Below are 22,788 nucleotides of genomic sequence, written 5' to 3'. Positions count from 1 at the left end.
GTCACTAGTCGTAATCACAAGTACTCCTCATTATCAACTCTAACACATTACCACATAATAAACATATTGTACCTCATAGGACCTACTACATTCGATTAAGACCTACTATATTTTCTAAGGTAAAATAGCAAAAAACAAGATAGCCCCTGACTCTCCATTATGGAGAATGGAGATTAGCCTGTATCCAATTCTTGCCTTTTGCTGAATGTTACTTCCAAGAACCTCCTTGCAAATGTCCATACATTTCTTCCATTCTTTGATGAACATGTGTTCACCAGTTTTAGAAATCCGATATGCACAGGTGAGCTCTCTAGATTTACCTGGCAGTATGTTCAGAACTGAGAGGCGGCCATTCAGAGACATCAGATGAGGCACACAATCCATCGGGAGTTTCTGTTGAAAAACATAATAATAACTTCGTAGTTAGCAATGATGTACTAGTTTTAGAAGTATGCAAAAGATGCACGGATGTCGTAATAGTAAAAAATCTTACCAGGGTATCTCCAGAGAAGTTACCATGGTTCAACACATGCACTAGTGGCACATATTCACCATAATTTGGAGGAGTTCGATAATAGTTATTGTAATTCTCAAGAAGAGTACAAAATGCGATCAGATGATTTTTCTCCTTATACGTTAATTCAGTGCCATCGGTGTAGTTGGTTTTATCTACCATCTTCCGCACAGTCTTTGAAGAATCAAAATAAGCTATCAATGGAAATAAGCTATCAACTATTTTGAAATAAACAATATAAATTAGTTAATAACTATGTTTGAGAAACTCACATAGCGCTACAATCGGAAGCATATCAACAAGGACCCAAATGTCCATATTGTCTTGCTCGATGTCAGGATCACCAAGATCCATGGTGACAATCATACCCTCATGAAAACCATACATTTTGCAAAGTGCTTCCCAATTTTGGCAACCAAAATGGGTTACGCTCTAAGCATTGCACAGATTTACTTCAAAATCCATATCATGATGGGTCCTTAGGTGTATTTTCTTTGTTTCAAAATTTTCATGGTCTTCAAAACCCATCCTCTCCAAGACATAGTGTCTTGCATGGCATGGGATAAGCTAGTCGAACTATAAAATATGAAAATTAGACGTTGAAATAGTTGAAGTCATGCTTAATTACGAAAAAACACTTGTTGTTGTTGCGTACCGTTTCACAATCGAAGGTCTCCTCGAGCTTAATGCTGAATCGTCGATCTTCGTCCAGCTCAAAGAACCTATCGCACATACCTGGATCGTCGTGGCACCAGCTACACTCCCCCAGGAGAATGTCGTCGTCCGAGTACAACATTTCCTACGTTCATAATTCAAAGATTAAACTTGTACATATTCTAGCACAAGTCATGCCAGAATTCACGAAAAAATCAGGCATGACCTTTGCTAAAAAAGGACATATCGAGCGCCTGAAATATGCCGGAACGGAAATTAATCAACACTCCGGCAAAACATAGGCCACTCGGAGATGTAAACTGAACATGAACGGCCACTTGGGCAACCACATATCCTATTTGAGCAACAACACAAGATATACAAGGATATTTGGCTGGTCTCACCTCGATGTTGGAGGGGGTCGGTGACTGGGACGACGGCGGGGATGTCGGAGGGGGTCGGTGACGGGGACGACGGTGGTCACCTGAAACCGTATAAGTTATCACTAATACATCCCCAATAATTTCTTAAACTAAAAAATAACAACAAATATGACATGTTCAACTAGTTTTATTAATTCAACTAGTTCTTACTAAATATAAACTTATTATAAATAGAAAAAAACTAGTTCTTTCTAAAAATAAAGTAGTTCAACTAGTTATATTAATTATCTTACTAAAAATACATTAGTTATATTAATTCAACTAGTTCAACTAGTTTATTAATTTACTTACTAAACTAGTTCAACTACAACTAAAGTAGTTCAACTACAACTACTATTAATCATACTGCCATAGTTAACTAGTACCACCACTACTAGTAATTAACATCTACTACTACTAAAAATCTAGTACTAACTAAGCAACATCTAGTACTAGCTATGAACCCTAAATTAACATCTACTACTACTAAGTCTAGTACTAACTAGTGGCAGGGGTGGGGGCGACGGAGAGGTAGCTAGGGGCGGCGAGGTCGAGGGCGGTGGGAGGAGGGCTGCCGGCGGAGGAGGGAGGAGGGGCGGCCGCAGGCGGAGGGAGGAGGGCGGCGGCGTTGCAAGGTGTGAAGTTGAGTAATACTATATGACCCGACCATGGCAAAAAATAGAAAGAGAATGAAAAGTCATTCCCTATGCCTCAGTCATAGGTTCTATAAAGTATGCTATGCTCCGAACCAAACCTATTGTATACCTTGCTCTGAGTTTGGCAAAGGAATACAATTTTTATCTAGGAGTAGATCACTGGACATTGGTCAAAATTATCCTTAGTGGAATAAGGATATGTTTCTCGATTATGGAGGTGAAAAAATGTTCGTCGTAAAGGGTTACGTCGATGCAAGTTTTGGCACTGATCCAGATGACTTTAAGTCTTAATCTGGATACATATTGAAAGTGGGAGCAATTAGCTAGAGTAGCTCCATGCAGAGCATTGTAGACATAGAATATTTGCAAAATACATACGGCTCTGTATGTGACAGACCCGTTGACTAAATTTCTCTGACGAACAAAACATGATCATACCTTTGTACTCTTTGGGTGTTAATCACATAGCGATGTGAGCTAGATTATTGACTCTAGTAAACCCTTCGGGTGTTGGTCACGTGACGATGTGAACTATTGGGTATTAATCACATACAGATGTGAAGATTGGTGTTACATCACATGGCGATGTGAACTAGATTATTGACTCTAGTGCAACTGGGAGACTGAAGGAAATATGCCCTAGAGGCAATAATAAAGTTATTATTTATTTCCTAATATCATGATGAATGTTTATTATTCATGCTAGATTTGTATTAACCGGAAACATGATACATGTGTGAATACATAGACAAACTAAGTGTCACTAGTATGCCTCTAGTTGACTAGCTCGTTTATCAAAGATATTTATGTTTCCTAGCCATGGACAAAGAGTTTGTCATTTGATTAACAGGATCACATCATTGGGAGAATGATGTGATTGCCTTGACTCATTCCGTTAGCTTAGCACTTGATCATTTAGTATGTTGCTATTGCTTTCTTCATGACTTATACATGTTCCTATGACTATGAGATTATGCAACTCCCGTTTACCGGAGGAACACTTTGTGTGCTACCAAACGTCACAACGTAACTGCGTGATTATAAAGGAGCTCTACAGGTGTCTCCGAAGGTACATGTTGAGTTGGCGTATTTCGAGATTAGGATTTGTCACTCTGATTGTCTGAGAGGTATCTCTGGGCCCTCTCGGTAATGCACATCACTATAAGCCTTGCAAGCAATTTCACTAATGAGTTAGTTACGGGATGATGTATTACGAAATGAGTAAAGAGACTTGCCAGTAACAAGATTGAACTAGGTATTGGATACCGACGATCAAATCTCGGGCAAGTAACATACCGATGACAAAGGGAACAACGTATGTTGTTATGCGATTTGACCGATAAAGATCTTAGTAGAATATGTGGGAGCCAATATGAGCATCCAGGTTCCGCTATTGGTTATTGACCGGAGACGTGTCTCAGTCATGTCTACATTGTTCTCGAACCCGTAGGGTTCGCACGCTTAAGGTTTCGATGACATTTATATTATGAGTTTATGAGTTTTGATGTACCGAAGGAGTTCGGAGTCTCGGATGAGATCTGGGACATGATGAGGAGTCTCGAAATGGTCGAGACATAAAGATTGATATATTGGAAGCCTATATTTGGATATCGGAAACATTCCGGGTGAAATCGGGATTTTACCGGAGTACCGGGGGGTTACCAGAACCCCTCAAGGGGTTAATGGGCCAACATGGGCCATGAGGGAGAAGAGGAGGGCCGGCCAGGGAAGGCCACACGCCCCTCCCCCCTAGTCCGAATAGGACAAGGAGGGGGGGGGCGACGCCCCCCTTTCCTCTTTCCCCTCCCCCCTTTCCTTCTCCACCAAGGCAAGAGGAGGGAGTCCTACTCCCGGTGGGAGTAGGACTCCTCCAGGTGCACCCTTATGGGGCCGGACGCACCTTCCCCTCCCTCCTTTATATACGGGGGCAGGGGGCACCTCTAGACACACAAGTTGATCATCGTGATCGTTCCTTAGCCGTGTGCGGTACCCCCCTCCACCATATTCCACCTCGATCATATCGTATTGGTGCTTAGGTGAAGCCCTGCATCGGTAGAACATCATCATCGTCACCACGCCGTCGTGCTGACGGAACTCATCCCCGACACCCTGCTAGATCGGAGTCCGGGGATCGTCATCGAGCTGAACGTGTGCTGAACTCGGAGGTGCCGTACGTTCGGTACTTGGATCGGTCAGATCGTGAAGATGTACGACTACATCAACCGTGTTGTCATAACGCTTCTGCTTACGGTCTACAAGGGTACATGGACAACACTGTCCCCTCTTGTTGCTATGCATCACCATGATCTTGCGTGTGCGTAGGAATTTTTTTCAAATTACTACGTTCCCCAACAGAGATGTAATTCCCGCACGCGTTCTTTGACATCATGGTGCATCTATGTGTCTACATTGTGGATGACATCATCGACCTCGGGCTGACATTCCTTCATAGCATGATGTCGTTCGAGAGGATGAATGGGGTCATCAAAGGATTTGTTCATAACATGTCCCGTCCCAAAGGGAGCATCATCTAGGAGTATCTGACGCGTGAGTGCGTCTCCTTTTGCGAGAATTACATAAGCGTCGGAGACCCTATTGTTGGTTTGCCCGTCAAGAAACACGACGGGAAGCTCGAAGGAGATGGTCACAACAACGGCCGGAGGGAATTGCACGTGGACTACTCGGATCGATGGAACGACTTTGACATGGCTAGTAGTGCTACAACACCTAGATGTGGTAGATGATTATGTGGCACAACACAAAGAAAGCATCGCAAAGAAATACCGTGATAAGGGGATGCTCAAGATGGATGACGAAGTTACTGTAGAGCACAAAGTCACTTTGTTGCGTTGGTTCAAAGAGCAAGTTCTTGAAAATCCCCCGGAAGAGGGCAGTTTGGACGGATTGCTCATACACGCCTTAGCACATGGCCCCGTGCCCAAGCTCGTGACCTATCAGTCCTACGATATCAATGGGTACACGTTCTACACGGAGGCCAAAGACATGGACAGTGATTACCAGAACTCCGGGGTGACAATTCAATGCGTGACTGATGGCAACGGCAGAACTGAGAGATTCTACGGAAGGGTCGAAGAGATCTGGGAGCTTGACTATGCTGGAATGAACGATGCGACGATGTTCCGTGTCATATGGGCCAAGGACATCGTAATAGAAAACAAGTATTTCACCATCATGTCTATACCCGACGCGAAGAGCACTCCTGTGAACGTTAACGTCATCGCCAAAAATGAGCCATGGGTACATGCTAAGCACATGACACAATGCTTCTTCATAACCGACCCAGCCAATCCCAGCCGTGTTGTCGTGAGGAGATCCAAAAGGAGCATCGTCGGAATGGATGGAGTAGCCAACGAGGAAGACTATGACCAATACGGAAACCAGATGAGGGAAGATGACGATAACGATGAAGCATACGTGAAAAGAAGAATCAATAGTACATTTCCTAAGAAATATCATAATCCATGGCTCCGGAAAAGTCATAAGGAGGGGCTCAATTACTCGGCAACGAACAAGAAAGGGAAGAAGCTCAATGTGAAACAACGTCGATGCAGCTGATCAGAAACGTACATTTATATATATGTATCTATTTTGTGTACGCACTTAAGTAACCATTATTGGTCAACTGATATCTTACCACCACATGCATGGTTCCGGTGATATTGGGGGAGACGTCGTCGTCGAGAGAAAAAAAACATAAAAAAAGGGAGAAAGCAGTACAAAGGAAAAAGAAAAGTAAATAGAAAATAAAAGGAAAATAATAAAAGAAAATAAAAATAAAAACTAGAAAAGGAAAATAATAAAAAGAAAAGAAAAAAATTGGAACAGTTAGCAGTAGCGCTGGATTGAGAACCAACGCTATAGCTAATATAGCTATAGCATTGTGTTCTAAAAAAGCGCTGGTACTATGTGCCATTTGCGGTAGCGTTGCATTACATACCAGCGCTATCGCTAAGTTAGCTATAGTGCTAGCTCACAATCCAGCGCTACTACTATTTTCAGTTAACCTCAAATTTGGCCAACCGCCAAGTCCTAATTCCCCCACTCTATCGCCGCCACCGTCGCCCTGCCCGCCCTCGCGCGTCCGTTGCCCTGCTCGCCCTTGATCGTCGGCCGTCCCCCCTGGCCGCTGTCGACCTCGTCGCCGGCCGTCTCCCGAGCCCGCGCCCTTGACCACAACGCTGCCCCGCCTCTCCCCTGCCCCTATGCCCGCCCTCGACCTCGCCGCCCCTGCGCCCGCCCTCGACTTTGCCGGCCCTCTCCCCTGCGCCCTCCGTCGATGCCGCCGCCCTCTCCACCGCCCCATAAGCCTCTCCCTCTCCTCTCCCCTGCCCTCCTCTCTCTCTCTCTCTCTCTCTCTCTCTCTCTCTCTCTCCGCTCTCTGCTCTCTCTAGGGAAATTTTGTTTAGGAAATTTAGTTTAGTGCAATTTAGTTTAGGGCAATTTTGTCTAGGGAAATTTAGTTTAGGATATATAAAATACATAAAAATTTATAAAAAAACTGTAGCTAAAATAATAGCAAATTGGTTTTTGTAGATATAAAAAACACTAGCTAAAATTTATAAAAAAGAGTAGCTAATTAGTTTTTGTAGGTATATAAATTAGCTATAAAAACAGTAGATTTTTTTTATAAAAAACAGTAGCTAATTAGGGCAGTAGCAAATATAGCCAGGGCCAATTTTTTTTAGCAAATGAGCAAATTTGGCTAGGGAAATTTTGTTTAGGGCAAATAAAAACTAGTAGCAAATATAAACCAGCAGCAAATAAAACCCTAGATGATGTTTTAGGAGCATATAGCCTATACAATGTTGCTATTTTTAACACTTGGTTAATTTGCTAAGTCCTGGAAATTTGTCATATGATGTTGCCATGTTCTCTTGAGATAGCATCAAATCTGTTATATGAACTTGTGCCAATTGTCAAAAAATATCCGAGTGGCCTATGTTTTGCCGAAATGTTGATTCATTTCCGTTCTGGCAAATTTCAGGCGCTCCATATGTCCACTTTTTAGCAAAGGTCATGCCGAAAATTCCGTGATTTTCAGCATGACTTGTGCTTGAAACTAGGACATATGGAGTACCCGGGATTTGCCAGAAGGGGAATGAATCAACATTCCGACCAAACATAGGCCCCTTTTTCCTCTTCACTATATCTTTTATTTACAATTGTTGATCAATAGGAAACTTGTCTACCGACGCCGAAGTCGTGGGTGGTTCTACTCGCCTTGAAGACCCCATCGAGGCAACAAATCATTATTTTGATTACTTGGACGAGCACCAGATGGGGTTGCATGCACTACAAAAAAAAGACACATCTGTGTCATTTTGGACCGAACACTTTTTTTCCTGTCATACTTATGACACTTCTATGACGATAATTGTGACAAAACCTCGTATCATCATAGATGTGGTGGGCTCCTACTTCTATGACAAAAAATCATGATGGAAAATGGGCTTTTTGTCCTGGGCGGGCCGGACACGCAGCTGCATGACATTCTTTGGGCCGTCCATGATGGAAAAAACCGTGGTAGAAGCGAGGGTGAGGAAAATATCGGGGAGTTCCCGGTTACGGTGGGTGGTCGGGGGCCGAGTGATGCGTGTTTCTCTTGTACACGTACACGCGTGTGTGGAAGGTGTTGGTATCTAACTGAACCAGAGCGAGGCGTTCGCCTATACTGGACCCAAGCGATTGCACTGCAGGCTACACGTTAATGAACCCGAGCAATCGATCGATGGCTGTTAACTGAACCCGATCGAGCGATTCCTTAGCTACTTCTGCTAACTGAAGCCGATCGATGCTGCCTCTGGATGAACAGTGAGCATTGCGGGGGGGGGGGGGGGGGGGGGGTTGGATGAACAGTGAGTGGTGGGGGTGGATGAACAGGACCCCGTGGTGTTGCCTCTGGATGAACATGACCCCGATTGATTGAGCCGGTAGGGTCTGGATGAACAAGACCTCATGGAGGGCTGGATGAACAGGACGACCCCATGGAGGGCTGGATAAACAGTAGATAACGGAGGGCTGGATGAACAATAGCCTGTGGAGGGGTGGTTGAACAGGAGCCCGTGGAGAGGGGTGGTTGAACAGTAGCCGGTGGAGTAGCGCCAGGTGGAGGCTGGATGAACAGGAGCCCGTGGATGAACAGTCGTAGGTGGAGGCTGGAGGAGGTCGACGATGGATGAACAGTAGCCCATGGAGGCTGGAGGAGGTCGACGGTGGAGATGAACAGTATCCCATGGAGTCCCGTTTTGCGGTACGCCACACCCCACCCGATGAATAGGACCCCCGTTTCGACCGTAGCGCTCCAACACAAGTCCGTTTCCTCCGTTTGCGGTATGCCACACTCCTCTCAATCAACAGGACCCCGTTTCGACCGTAGGAGGTCCAACACAAGTCCGTTTCCTCCGTTTTGCGGTACGCCAGACCCCTCCCGATGAACAGGATCCCGTTTCGAACGTGGCCTATCGAACACAAGGCCGATTCCTCCGTTCTGCTGTACACCAGGCCTTGTTTCCATCGCCTGTTTCATCCAAGCCGGTTGGCTCCCATGAGTTCCATTACCTCCTGATGAACATGACACATTCCGTTGCCTCCCTATGAACATGACGTATTCTGTTTCCTCCCCATGAACACAAGACGATGCAGTTTCTCCGTTCTGACCCAGCTATGTACACGAGTACTGGCCGTACATATGCGCGAGTAGGCGATCGAGACCCTGCCCATATGTATGTACATGGCCGTATTTACTTTCTGGCACCTTGTCGTTGTACGTACGTGTACATGCTACGTGCGCGCCTCTATTATGACACGTGCGCTCCTCTACATCGACCAGTATATATGTACACATTCGCGACTAGAATGACAATGCTACATACGTTTCGACCAGGTGGGTCCTGACTATCAGGGACTTCCTTGCGTGCGAAGATGTAGCTGGTGGGCCCCAGCACTCGGGGGGTGAATCTTTTTTTTGCCCGGACGCACTTCCTTGCGTGCGAAGATGTAGCTAGTGGGTCCCAGCTGTCAGGGGGAAACATTTTTTCACAAAATATGTGGCCCGTCCAGTGGGTCCCAGCTGTCAGGGGGGAAACATTTTTTCACGAAATATGTGGCCCGTCCAGTGGGTCCCTGCTGTCAGGTGGAGGAATAATTATTTTGCGCGTAATAAGGAGGCACTTCCTTGCGGCCTCCATGGACCCAGCTGTCAGCCTCTCCACGTGAAGTACCCTTCTGATGGAAGTCATTTCTTGACCATGTAGATCACGCCGCACGGAGAGCACCAGGGCGATGGACGACGGCGAGGCCTAGGAAAGGGCAACGCGGAGCCTGGGAAGACGCGGCAGTGAAAGCCCGCGCGGAGAGGAGTATGAGGGTTCACTAGTTCGGCTGCGGTGTGAGGCTGCCATCGCCGTAAGGCCTGGCCAGCAGTGGGAATAGTAGGGGGTGGTGAGGCCTCTGTGGCAGCATAGCTGGCCACGGGAGTCAGGAGCATGCGGCATGACCGACACTGCTTTGGGCGGCTGGAGCAAGAAGACCAGAGGTTGAAGAAGCAGCACGGCCGTTGGATGGACATCATACGGTCACTAGAGCTAGAACTGTTCATATTGACTAAGTTGACAAAGCCCTCCGTCCGCGTCAACTTAGTAGGCCCACAAGTCAGCCTCCCACCAAGGAGGGTCCTAGCTAGCAGGGGGGTATTCATTTTTTATGCGTAATAAGGAGGCACTTCTGGTGGGTCCGAGCTGACAGCGGGGGGGGGGGGGGGACATTTTTTGGCAAAATACGGTGGCCCGTCCGATGGGTCCCAACAGTCAGGGGGAAATGTTTTTTTTGCAAAATACGATGGCTCGTCCGGTGGGTCCCTTCTGTCAGGTGGAGGAATAATTATTTTGCGCGTAATAAGGAGGCACTTGCGGCTACCGTGGACCCAGCTGTCAGCCTCTCCACGTACAGTACTCTTCCAATGGATGACGCGGAGCCAGGGAAGACTCTGCAGTGTATACCCACGCGGAGAGGAGTACGAGGGTTCACTGGTTCGACTACGGTGTGGGGCTGCCGTTGTCGCAGAATAACATGGTGTGTGGTTGAGTGGAGGAATGGCCTGGCCAGTGGTGGGAGTAGTAGGGGGCGGTGAGGCCTCCGCGGCAGCATAGCCGGCCACGGGAGATAGGAGCAGGCGGCACAACCGGCACTGCTTTGGGCGGCTGGAGCAAGAAGACCAGAGGTTCAAGAAGCACTACGGCCGTTGGATGGACATCGTATGGTCACTGCAACTAGAATCGTTTATATTGACTAAGTTGACAAAGCCGTTGGTACGCATCAATTTAGTAGGCCCACAGGTCAGCCTCCGAAACGGTGCGCCCCAGATATCAGGGGGAGGAATCATTTTTTGGGCAGCCGAAGCTAGAATATCCGAGATTGAAGAAGAAGCACACATCCGTTGGATAGACATCCAATGACCACTGCTGCTAGAACCATGTGTTGACTATAACAAGTTGACAAAGCCTTGCATACGCATCAACTTCTTTTTTAGTGGACATGTCAACTTAGTAGGCACACAAGTGTGTGGCAGAGAACTTATAGCCCATTTGTGATTTCTAAGAATGTACAGCCCATTTTTGAATTCTAATGGAATTTACTACATCCCATTTACAGTTTGTTAAAAATAGAGCCCATTTTCTAGCTAGGACAGCGATTAATAATTTCAACCAACCTTTCAATTCAATAAAATTTCCCACATTTTGATGGGATCCGAAATATTTTCATCCCAAAATTTCTAGTCAGATTAAATATAAATTTGTATTACATAAAAATCCAATGAAACATTGCACGCACAACAATTAAAAATTAAGATTTTCAAAATACATAAATAATATTTTATAAACTAATTTCGTATTTGGTGCATTTTTTATAGTTACTGCCCAGTTTTTATAATTACATCCCATTTATTATATTTTAAAGCCCATTTTCCTATTAAGCCTAATGCATCCCTCCTAGTAAAGATTTGCAGCCCAGTTGGGCGGGGAATAACAAGTTGACCTTGCCTGGGTATTCCTCAAAAAAGCGTATAGCTGGGCTAGCCATTTTCATCTTGTAAAAAATTAATATCTGGGTTGGATATCTGGCCTGGCCTAGATGGGCTATAGTCCGCCCAGTTAATACCCTGCTCTCCTTTGAACAACAATGAAAACATCCCCAAGGAAAGCTTTGTAGTGCTCATGCCTCAAAAACACAAATACTACTCGAGTTGCTTGGTCCCAGCTGTCGGCCGCATGTTGTGCAATTCTCTCATTTCTATTGACTACATAGGTTGACGATGGTGTGGGACCGTGATGTCAGGATACCAGGAGGATCAAAAAAATATAGTTGTACATAATAGTGAGGCACTTGCGTACGTACAGCTATGGCCCTAGTGGGTCCCTACTATCATCCAATCAAAATAAAGTCATCTCCTGAATCCTCATGTTCGTTGACCATGTTAACAATGCTCGGCGCCACAGCAAGCACAACAACTTGAAGGACGACGGAGAGGGCCTCCGGGCCCTACGGATGGTTTGGTACAGCGCCCGCCGCTCATTCAGGAAGCGAGGATCATCGGACACCTATGAGCACCTTTGAGAGACTAAGACGACATGAAATGGTAAGGCCACCTATGAGCTGTGGTTTATTTCACACCTATATTAACATACAAGTGTAATTTACTCGTCATCGGAAATAACGCGTAAATTACAGGTGTAATGAAACCAAGGGCCCTAGGTCTGTAAGTACAATCGGCGGGTTGCGTGTGTAATTTGAGAGACCAGTGTATATTTTACTAGCCGAAATCGACCAACCAAGCGCTTCACCCGAGACCATCTGCTTTTATTTACAAGCGGTTTTGGTTGAAAACGATGATTTAAATAACGGAGATGATGAGTTGGTCGGAAGATCATATGGTTCCGCGTCTAACCTACCCAACATGTCTTATAGGCTATGAATGAAACATAAGACGATGAACTTCTTAAGCACGGAAACAACAGAAGAGGATGATCTTCTTAACAAGCAAATCACTGTAATTAGATCGACATGCAAAACAATACAAAGCATTATTCTCAAGAGGCACGGTGAACAGCTCGTGATGCCGCATGCCACAACATTCCAAGCTCAACTTTGCAATCAAACACAAGGCCAATATTCAGAACAAACTCTTAACACAGGAATATCTCAGCAGAGTAACTGTTTACTTCTAAACTGAACACGGGAATAGGAAAAACCGATCGACGCTGATCACAGCAAAGTGCGTCCCACTCAAAAATATCAAATGCATGTCTTCTGGCTAACATCAATGAGCAAATTTTGACAAGGTTTTTCAATTCCAATATATTAAACTAACGTCTTCTTGCTAACATCAATGATTAAACTTTGACAAGCTTTTCCCATTCAAAATATGTAATGCCTATGATTGTGGAGTCCTGTCGTGGCTTCTTGTACATGTTTGGGCACTTTTTGCCCAGTGCACTCCACGTGTTGTAGGGTTGCCTATGCTCTCTACAGACTAGTCATGTCACCAGGGTCTACTAATACTCTATAAAGGTTCTCGGTCATTCCTTCTGTAATGTAGCACAAATAGTGACTACTTCTTTCTGCAAAGTGGAACGACCAACTGGACCCAATAATGCAGCAGTTTGCCTTGGAAACATTGGCTCCTTTTGTGCAGTTCAACTAAAATCAAAGTCGGAATAAAACCGATCTTTAATCTTGATATCCCTGTAAGCAACAATAGGTACAAGGGAAACAATTACTGAGAAATAACGGTTGATGACTTGTACTCCTAGAAGAAAAGCATCTACTGATCTACCTTGTCTTAATGGGAAACAAAGAAGGAGAATAGCAATTCTCCATCAGTGTGATTCATTCATATTGACTGAGACATTATCTTAACAATGCCTTGTTTCAACATGTATAAAGAACGACAAAGTAAAAATGTACCATTCCTAAAACAATGCGACTGATTCATTTTAATAGAGTAATTATCTTAACAATACCTTGGTTAAACATGTAGAAAGAACTACAAAGCAGAATAGTACCATTCCTAAAACAATGCGACTGATTCATTTTAATAGAGTAATTATCTTAACAATACCTTGGTTAAACATGTAGAAAGAACTACAAAGCAGAATAGTACCATTCCTAAAACAATGCGATTGATTCGGTTTAACAAAAGCAAAAAAGGAATCAATTATTGGCCAATAAAGGAGGATGAAACATGCGGCCATAAAAATGGTAATCCCGCCAATCCCTAACAAGTGTTGCAATTTTGAACTAAGATTCAGTAGTTAATTAATTCTGAGAGTGGCATTGCTTAATTTTACCAGCGGCATTGGATTAACAAAAAGCATAAACAGTTCCAGGGAGAGTGGGCGCAGCAATAGCATGTGTTTCCATCTACTTAAAAAGGGGGTGATGCAGAGTTTTGTTGTAACAAAGAAACAAGCATCATGTCTGGGGTGGAACAATTTTTGCTCACTTAATGATAAAAGAAAACAGTTCAATTGCTTCAATTCAACATTTATCCAAAACAGTACCAATACAAGTAGCACAACATCTCAAAGCACACTGCACCATCATGTGGATGAAAGTCGGTACTGACCTTTCTTGACCAAGATTTGAAATAGCTCGAGAGGAAGACTGGACACATATCCCAACACATATATGAAATCTCGATCTCCTTTTGTGTAGTTCCACCACAATTAAGCGAAGTCGCCGGTGTAACATTCAAGTTGAACTGTACAAAACACACTTAAAACATAAGTGTTTCGCATAGCGAAGCAAATGTCGCAATAGCAACAAGTTGAATATATATCCTTGTTTAAACAGAGGCAAAAATGGTCTATGTGTATTAAAACAAGAGTCAAACAAGTCATTACGTTCTTCCACATATGTTTAATTACCTAAACCATTAATTTTAGATATAAACGGCCAAGATTTAAAGATATAAACGTTACATATAAATATAGTCTATGTGTATGTATGTTTTCTACACATTAAGAACCTGTCACGTTGTACATGTATATTAGATGGAAAGGTGGAGTCACGATCACATATAACAGAAGGGGGCGTATAGGATATGGAAGCTAATTAAAAAAGGGTGATCTTTTTCAGGGGAATTGACGTGATTTATTGGGTGTACGTGTAAGACATGTAAATCATGTAGTACAACATTATTAAATCGTTGTGGGCCAAAAGCCCAAGTGGAGTATGGAACACATGCTTAAAAAAAGTGGACTCCGAAACGTAGGGTCTCGATGTATGTTTTTTTTCTTTTGAACTCCGCTACCTGTTCAACTGAAAAAGAAAAAAAGTCACTACATGTTCGTTTGAAGGCCAGTACGTGTACGTCAAAGCAGTATTCTCCCATCTCTATTTCTTAATGCTTCCATTGTAATACTGGTCGGACCAGGCTTCAATAGATCACATGCCTGATGCATATTTTCTTATCATATCTTTTTTTTGCAGGTGAATTTACTATGTGCATGGTACGTATATACGTATTGCCAAAACTAGGGGGTCTTTTAACTTGCAGGATTAATAAAAAATAGTAATACCCTGCAAAAAAATAGTAATAAAACAACATTGAAAGATAATTCGGTATCAACTCAAATTCTATATGGATTAATAATTTGTAAAATAGCAATATTGTGCCGTGGGGAAAAGAAAAATATTTTCATGTGTTCTTTGTCAGATCTAAAGTTATGTTTGAAACATTAACTGAATTTTTAGGAAAAATTCTGATCCTCCAAAGATTAATAAAAATACACTGAACCAAAGGGTTCGTACGAAAGCGAACCTTACTACCCAGCACAAGAAAGAAAACAACGGTGCAGTCGATATAAAAGATTAAAGCTAAAAACAAAATCAGGCGCCTTGCAAGCAAACTGAATGATTTTAGGATGGAGAATATAAAAATGAAAACAAATTGAAAGTTCAATAGCAAGAAAACATAACACATGCGTAAAATGCTTCTTCCCGTAATTGATCATATGCAGTCGAGATACTATTAATAATGAATGAATTAGGGCTTAATTTTAATGAAGTACAATTTAATATCATTTTTGCGTGCAATTATTTGATATCAACTCAAAATCTACATGCTTAAATCAGTAAAAATTTATTTCATCTCACTACAGCTAAAGAAGTAATTATTTCCAAGAAATTTGAAATCAGATGGAAAGTTATCTTTGAAACATAAAGTGAATTGTTAGGAAAAAAATAATCATCCAAAATTTAAATAAAAAAGTTAGTGTCAGGACGAGAGAGAAGCACACTGCCCCATGCAAGAAAAAAATGATGGCACAGTTAGAATATTAAAATTAAAATCTCGAGGCACGCATGCAAACCGAATTATAATAGAGGAAAAAAATAGAAGAAATAGAAACTTCAGTAGCAATAATAGATATGTATGCATATGTTTAGATGTATCCAATCCATACGTTACTGAGAAGCTATTTTAACTCTAATAAGGTTTTTTAGATGTGTAGAACAATATGGCTATGATAAAAAAACGAAGAGAGAGAGAGAGAGAGAGAGTATTATTCAGTTATAAGAGAGTATACGTCAATGATTGCACTGTCTTAGACGATCAAACAATACTGGAAACTAGAAGATGAGCATGCATGAGAATATTTTATGGGATGGTATAGCCAAGATAGAAAAACACAAGTGCATTAACGAATATTTATCTAGAAGCTAGACATTAGCTTTGAGCTTACTCTTAGACGAAAAGGTAGACATAAATGAATGACTGAAGTAGAATGAGAGTTTATAATTTTTTATATAATGAGCTAAGATACTAACGAAACAGTTTCCTTTCACGTTGTCATATCATAATCCTTGCAATCAAACCATACAACCAATGAGAAAAATTTAACTAAATTTTAATAATTGTTTCAAAAGGTATACACATATTGCCTCAAGCATTATTAATTGGACACTAAATCGACAGTGTTTTATAAACAAACCAAATTAACAGACTTTGTATTGATCAAATATATGGCTATGATATTATAAAAACAAGTGTTCGCATAGTATATTTAGGCTAAAATTTAAAAATTTAAAAATCTGCACAAAAAATTAATAATATAATAAATTTCCTAAAGCACAAACATAACAACTTAAAAATCTAGCTGCGCAAATGCGCGGGTTACCCTACTAGTTACTAGCTAATAAAGAAGGATGGAACATGCGGCCACAAAAATGGTAATCCTGCCAATCCCTAACAAGTGTTGCAGTTTTGAAATAAGATCCAGTAGCGAATTCTGGGAGTAGCATTGCTTAATTTTACCAGCGGCATTAGATTAACGAAAAGCATAAATAGTTTCAGGGGAGAGTGGGCGCAACAACAATATGTGCTTCCATCTACTTATAAAGGGGGTGATGCTGAATTTGTTGTAACAAAGCAACAAGCATCATGTATGGGTTGGTCCCATTTTTGTTCACTACTTAATGGGAAAAGACAGTAATACAATAGCTTCAATTTAACATTTATTTAAAACAGTACCAAAACAAGTAGCACAACGTCTCAAAGCACACTGCACATCATGTGGATGAGACCAAGATTTGAAACAACTCGCTACGAAGACTGGAAACAAATCGCGATCTCCTTTTGGTCAGTTCCACCAAAATTAAGCAAAGTCGCCGGTCTGACATTCAAGTTGAACTGCACAAAACACTCATAAAACATAAGTGTTTCACGTAGCGAAGCAAAATGTCGCAATAGCAACAAGTTGAATAGATAACCCTGCTTTAACAGAGGCAAAAAAGAAACAATTACTTGCCGATAAAGGACGATGAAACAAACGACGACAAAAAGAAGCATCTAACTTATCTTGATGGAAAACAAAGTAGGATAGTAGCATTTCTAAAACGGTTGCATTGATTCATATTAACAGAGACATTCTCTTAGAACAACATTCGTTAAAAATGTAATTTACTTTTAACAATGGCATTGCTTCAATTTTCCGGCGACATTCTTAGTTTAACAACAGCAACATAGTTGTATGGGACATGGGACATGCGACATGCCAGCACCATGTGCGTCCACACGTATAAATGGGTGATGCAGAGTATGTAGCCAAGCAGCATATCTGTGTTGGTCCCATATTGGTTCTCTTTAATTTCATCCTTTTTCCTATGTGAGGGCAGCAAATCTAGTCCTCCACAAACTACCTGACCCCCCAGTTTCGGGTTACCCCCTTTTTCCCTTTTCAACCAACAAAGCGGCTGGATAGTCAGTCTATACTACTTTCCCTCCCTCCTTTCCTCATTGAACCACGTCCTAGATTCATGCTCCACCCCACCGCACCCTTCTTTCATCTTTGAACCAAGACCTAGATTTGACTACATATCGAAAAAGATCCACATGCAGCTAGAGTAATGACAGTTTCAAATAAACTTATACCTTAGGGTCATCGGGATGTGGCAAGGCGTGCGGCGGGAGGCCGGATCTGCCCACACTACGTACGACGACAAGGAAGAAGGGGTCGGTGGCCCTCCCGCATAGGTGCTGGGTGAAAGAGAACAGCGCAGCCGGCAGTGGATTGCCTCCCTTGCCGAAGGTGATAGAGTGAACGCTGCACCTCCTCCCCTTCCCGGTGCGACAGGATCCTCACGCCTCCTTCACCAGCTGTGAGGGGGGAGAGAGAGACAAGAGGCCAAGGCAGTCTTGTTTAGATTTGGTGAAGAGGGTGAAAGACTGTGAATATAGCAAACCCTAGCAAAGGAACTCTAAGCCTCCAGCGTGTGTATATATATATGTAGTGCGGCGAGAGTGTGGAGAGTGCAAACCCTAGCGAACAAGCGCTGAGTCTCCATCTTATATATATAATGTAGTATGGACTGAGCTCCGGTGCCTTAACTGCACCTGCTTTTGGCTGTATGACAGATCGACCAGCCACATTTTTGGCGCACCTGTCATAAACCCAAAGGCAGGTGCACTAAAGTCAATGAAGCTGCGTCCATATAGTAGTCGTGTATATGACTAATATATAGTGGAGTGCTTTTCTTATTCTCTCCATAACAATCGTTTTAAATTGTGTAAGTACGAAACGAAACTCTTTATTTAACGTACCCGTGAAGAAAACTACTATGGAGTACTTCCAATGAACTAACAATCCACGCGTCCTGGTCGCACTTCCTGTCCTTCACATGCGGTACACTACCCTCCCTTAAGTGAACAACCACACATATGCCAAATTAGCAGAAATGTGTGAGAGTGTGTACAAACAAAGAATTTTAAATTCAATTATTGGAAAGGTTTGAGAGTATGTACAGTTTGCCCTCTATAATAATTATGGTCAAACTTTACAAAGTTTGACTTCAGTCAAATCTAATATGCGGAGTAAATAAAAATGGAGGGCTACTACGTCCATCCGGGTTTTTAGTCCACACCATTTTTTTAATCAAAGTTAATAGCTGGACAAATAATATTACAGGGGAGCTAGAGACAAAGTTGTGAGCAGGCTTAGAAATCAATACAAAACTTATGCTCTCAGTACCAATGTCGATCCTTCTTCAAGGAAACATTTGGTTCATAGCCAATTGTGTGATAAAATTGCACCAACGTGAAAGACGACTGCGTCTCCAATGCAACCAAGGTGAACTGACAAAGGATATCATCTTTGTGGGTAATAAGCAAAGAGCACTGATGGAACACAACTTATTTTTCATTCAAAATCGATCAGCTTCACCAGCCGACGCAGCCATGAGGTGCAACCATGAGCATCGATAGGTCATCGTGGTGATGCATCATCCATTTGGCATCATGTTTGGGTGAGGAACCTATGAAGTTCGACAAATCCTCACCGTGGTCTGTTTCTTCTCAGTAATCAAGCTCGAGGAAGGAAGAACCACGTGGCAGAGGACAGTGAGGCGGAACAACAATGGCCATCCAATTTTGTGCAGTTCCACTAAAATTGAGGAATACATGCCCGGGTATGGAGATACGCATCGATGTTTCCAAAAATATAAAAAAGGGATATAGTGTTGTTACTTTGTTTTACAAGATTAACAATGACATCTCAATTGTGAATAAGAATTAATGAAAAGTACACAAACAAATAGAAGCATCATGATTATCTTGATGGGAACTAAACCAGGATACCCGAGAAAAAAAGCATTTCTTCATTTAACCAGTGATAGTATTAGATTAGCAGTAGCAATAGGAGCATATGGACAATGATCGCACAACCACCATGTATTTTTCGTCGAAACAACATGTATACCTCCACCGAGGCATAAATCAGGACAACTTTTCGAGTGGCATTTCCACTATAATAGTAGGTGATGTTGGACCAGCCGACGAACCCTAGCTACTATACATGGGGAGCTGGGGAGTAGTCGCATAGAAGAAATCCCGCATGCAACGACCTGGCGAGCTGGACCAGTACAAGAAGTTATACCTCAGGTGGGCAAGATGTTGCTTAGGCGGGCGGGCGGGATCTGCCCACACAACGGCAGTGAACAAGGGTGCGGAGGAACTTCGTCCGCGCCAGCGCCGGATCTGAGAGGATGGTACAACATCAACGCTGCACCTCCTCACCTCTCGCAGCAGACGGGATTCGGCCCGATCTGTGACCACTAGTGAGGGAGAGATAGAGTGGACATTGTCATCTTGTTTTGATATGGAGAGGGTGAGAGAGCGAGACGCGAGAAACTCTATTAAACAAGAGGCTATAATGGAGTAAAAAAATCTCTCCATAGCAGTGGTTTTAAATAGAAGACGCGCGTTCCTGAAAAAATAAACGAAAACTGGCGGACAAATTTTTAACGTACCAAGAAAGAGAACTCGATCAAAAACACGCCCACACTTCCAGGTCGCGAGAGTCGTCGCGCACACACACATAGACATAGACATGCATATCTGTGTTTACGTAAAATTCCATTTCCATCTCCATCTCCAATCATATTTCTCCAACTAGCACAATTTATTTACGTTGTTAATTACTCCCTCTGTCCCAAAATAAGTGTCTCAACTTTGTACTAGCTCTAGTAAAAAATTGTACTAAGCTCAAGACACTTATTTTGGGACGGAGGGAGTATATATGCCGCAATATTAACGTACAACATCTCTTGTTTGCGGGCGTCTGGACCGCTGCCATGGCCGCTCCTGACCAACCCGAACCCTCTACATCACCCGCGCGTGCTTCCCGCCCGAAACGGTCAGTGCCGCATTCATGCCGGCCAGAGCGGACGCGACCTCTCACTGGCGCCGGCATTGAAGCGGCGCGCCGGCCGAGAGAGCATCGCCCGGGCTCCTTCCTGGTGCACGCGACTGCTCCGTGTTCAAAGGTCGCAATAGTCGGCCACAACATGCATGTAAAAAGTTCGTGGGAGTTTGTGCTAAAGCTAGCTGTCCTCCCCTAACTCGTGAATCTCTTCCAGTATTGCTAGTACTCCATGGCGTGATCCATTGACAAGCAGGCGGGAAAGTTATCGTATACTCGGTTTGCGGTGAGTGGTATGCTGAGTGACCGTGTGGGATCGAGCCGTGGAGGAGGGTGAGACACGAACGCGACAGACGTGATTTAAACGTTGGTTTTGCTCGATGGCGCGATCCAACAAAACGAAATGTTGCTTTCACTCCCTTTCCATTTTTTCTCCGGAAAAACGGAAACTTTCCACTCCATTTTCATTCCTATTCCAAGGTTGCCCCGTTACAACATTCCATCAAATACAAAGGAAAACTAACACGCATGCTGATGCATCTCAATGATACACAGATCATAGCCAATATTTACTTCACACCTAAAGATAAAATTTGTGAGAGCGTTTATGAAAGAAAAACTACTGATGGGGTCACTACGACTTAAACCCTAAACCCTAAATAGGATTTAATTTCCAGACCAGGTAGAACCCATCGAAGGAAAGACGGCTGGCACCCTCGGATCATACGATGCTTTTGTGCAGTTCCACTAAAATCAAGCTGAGCATCCCTGATGCCAAAGATATTGAAGAAGTGTGATTAGAATAATAGTACTGGCACTATTTCATGAGACATAAACTCATCGCAAGTAGAAGCCGATAGAAGTAGAGAAAGATCGACATGGATATGGAGCTACGTGGGGAGCTGCGGCAATGGAGCAAGCCGGCTCCAAAAGGAAGATGGACTACCTGGGGCGTCGGGCTGTAGCTAGAAGGGCGGTTTGGACGCGGCATCGGCCCATACCGCAGTGAACCCTGATTGGGACACACTGACTATGGGTTTTCTCCCTTGCCGATGTCGCCCACGTCTACGCAGAACATTGTTCCCTTCCCCTAGCTGCGGGATCAGGCCGGATATGTGACCAGCGGTGTGGCCACCATCGTTCCATGCTTGTGAAGAGAGTAACCCAAGCAAGTAGGCTTGTAGCTTAGGCTCCTACTAGTGTATATATAGTGGTTTTCTTTTTCTCTCCATATTAACCATTTTATATTGTGTACGTGTTATTGAAGAGTGAAATGATGGTTTCTTCTTCCGACTAATTTACTGTGTGATTTGACTGCTCCTTAGTGGCCCCTACATGTAGTCCCCCTATGTGTATGCAACAGTCACATGTACACATGGACGCAAAAATGCGCGCGACGCCCTAATGCATGCATGTCCGAGCACACGACGAAAAACACACGGTCACGCTCAAGTGCTACACCTACACGTGCATGCACACACATACTCAGCCAGGGTGAGCTAGTGAGCGTATAAACACCGGAAAATGTATATATTAAGCGTAATGAGCGAATTATGAAGTCCACTAACCGTATTTTACAAATATACAGTGATAGACAGTGTATTTATCTCGTTTGAAATTAAGCAATATTAACCGGAGTAGAGGCAGTATGGACTAGCATTACTTTGCTATGTCCCGTCAACTTGCCGAATGAGGAGAAGCTTGTAGGACGGGAGAAGCTTGCGCGCGATGGCTCGCAGAACAAGGAGAAACTTTTGACTAATGCAAGCTCTCCCTCGCTCAGGCGATGGACGTGCAACAGTTAATTCTGTGTCAGATTGCCAAAAGCATACACTATACTATTGTTCGACTTCCCAAAGAGGAGAATAGCCAAGCGCAAAGTTTATTAGTACTAGTACTAGTACTATAGTATATAGAGGTACGTACTATACTAGTACTAGGAACCGGATGGAGGAGCGTCTGCACTCTTATTGTATTTTTAAAATGTGATAAAGCAATCTTCAACACATTTGGTTCTCTTCGAGGGTTCTCGCCTGTGATAATGGAAGTTGATTGGATGGAACACTCGCCACAATTCTCGCTTAAATATGGCTCATATCCTATTACAAATAGGAGCGCTCGATAATATTTCCTCTTTTTTTTGTTATGCAACATGTAAACAAGTCAGCAAACCTTGCGGCGCATCTTTGTGCGAACCGTGCTTGCTGCACTTTGAATGTGGCCGAGAGCTGGCTTGATGAAACACCTCGCTTCCTACTTCTTCTGGCAAAAAGATTAAGCCATATTAACCGGAAAGGAGAGAATGGACTAGCACTACTTTTTGGTGT

This window comes from Triticum aestivum, chromosome 3B, assembly GCF_018294505.1.
Source record: "Triticum aestivum cultivar Chinese Spring chromosome 3B, IWGSC CS RefSeq v2.1, whole genome shotgun sequence".
In the NCBI taxonomy this organism is placed as follows: Eukaryota; Viridiplantae; Streptophyta; class Magnoliopsida; order Poales; family Poaceae; genus Triticum; species Triticum aestivum.
Note: the sequence above shows the minus strand (reverse complement) of the source record.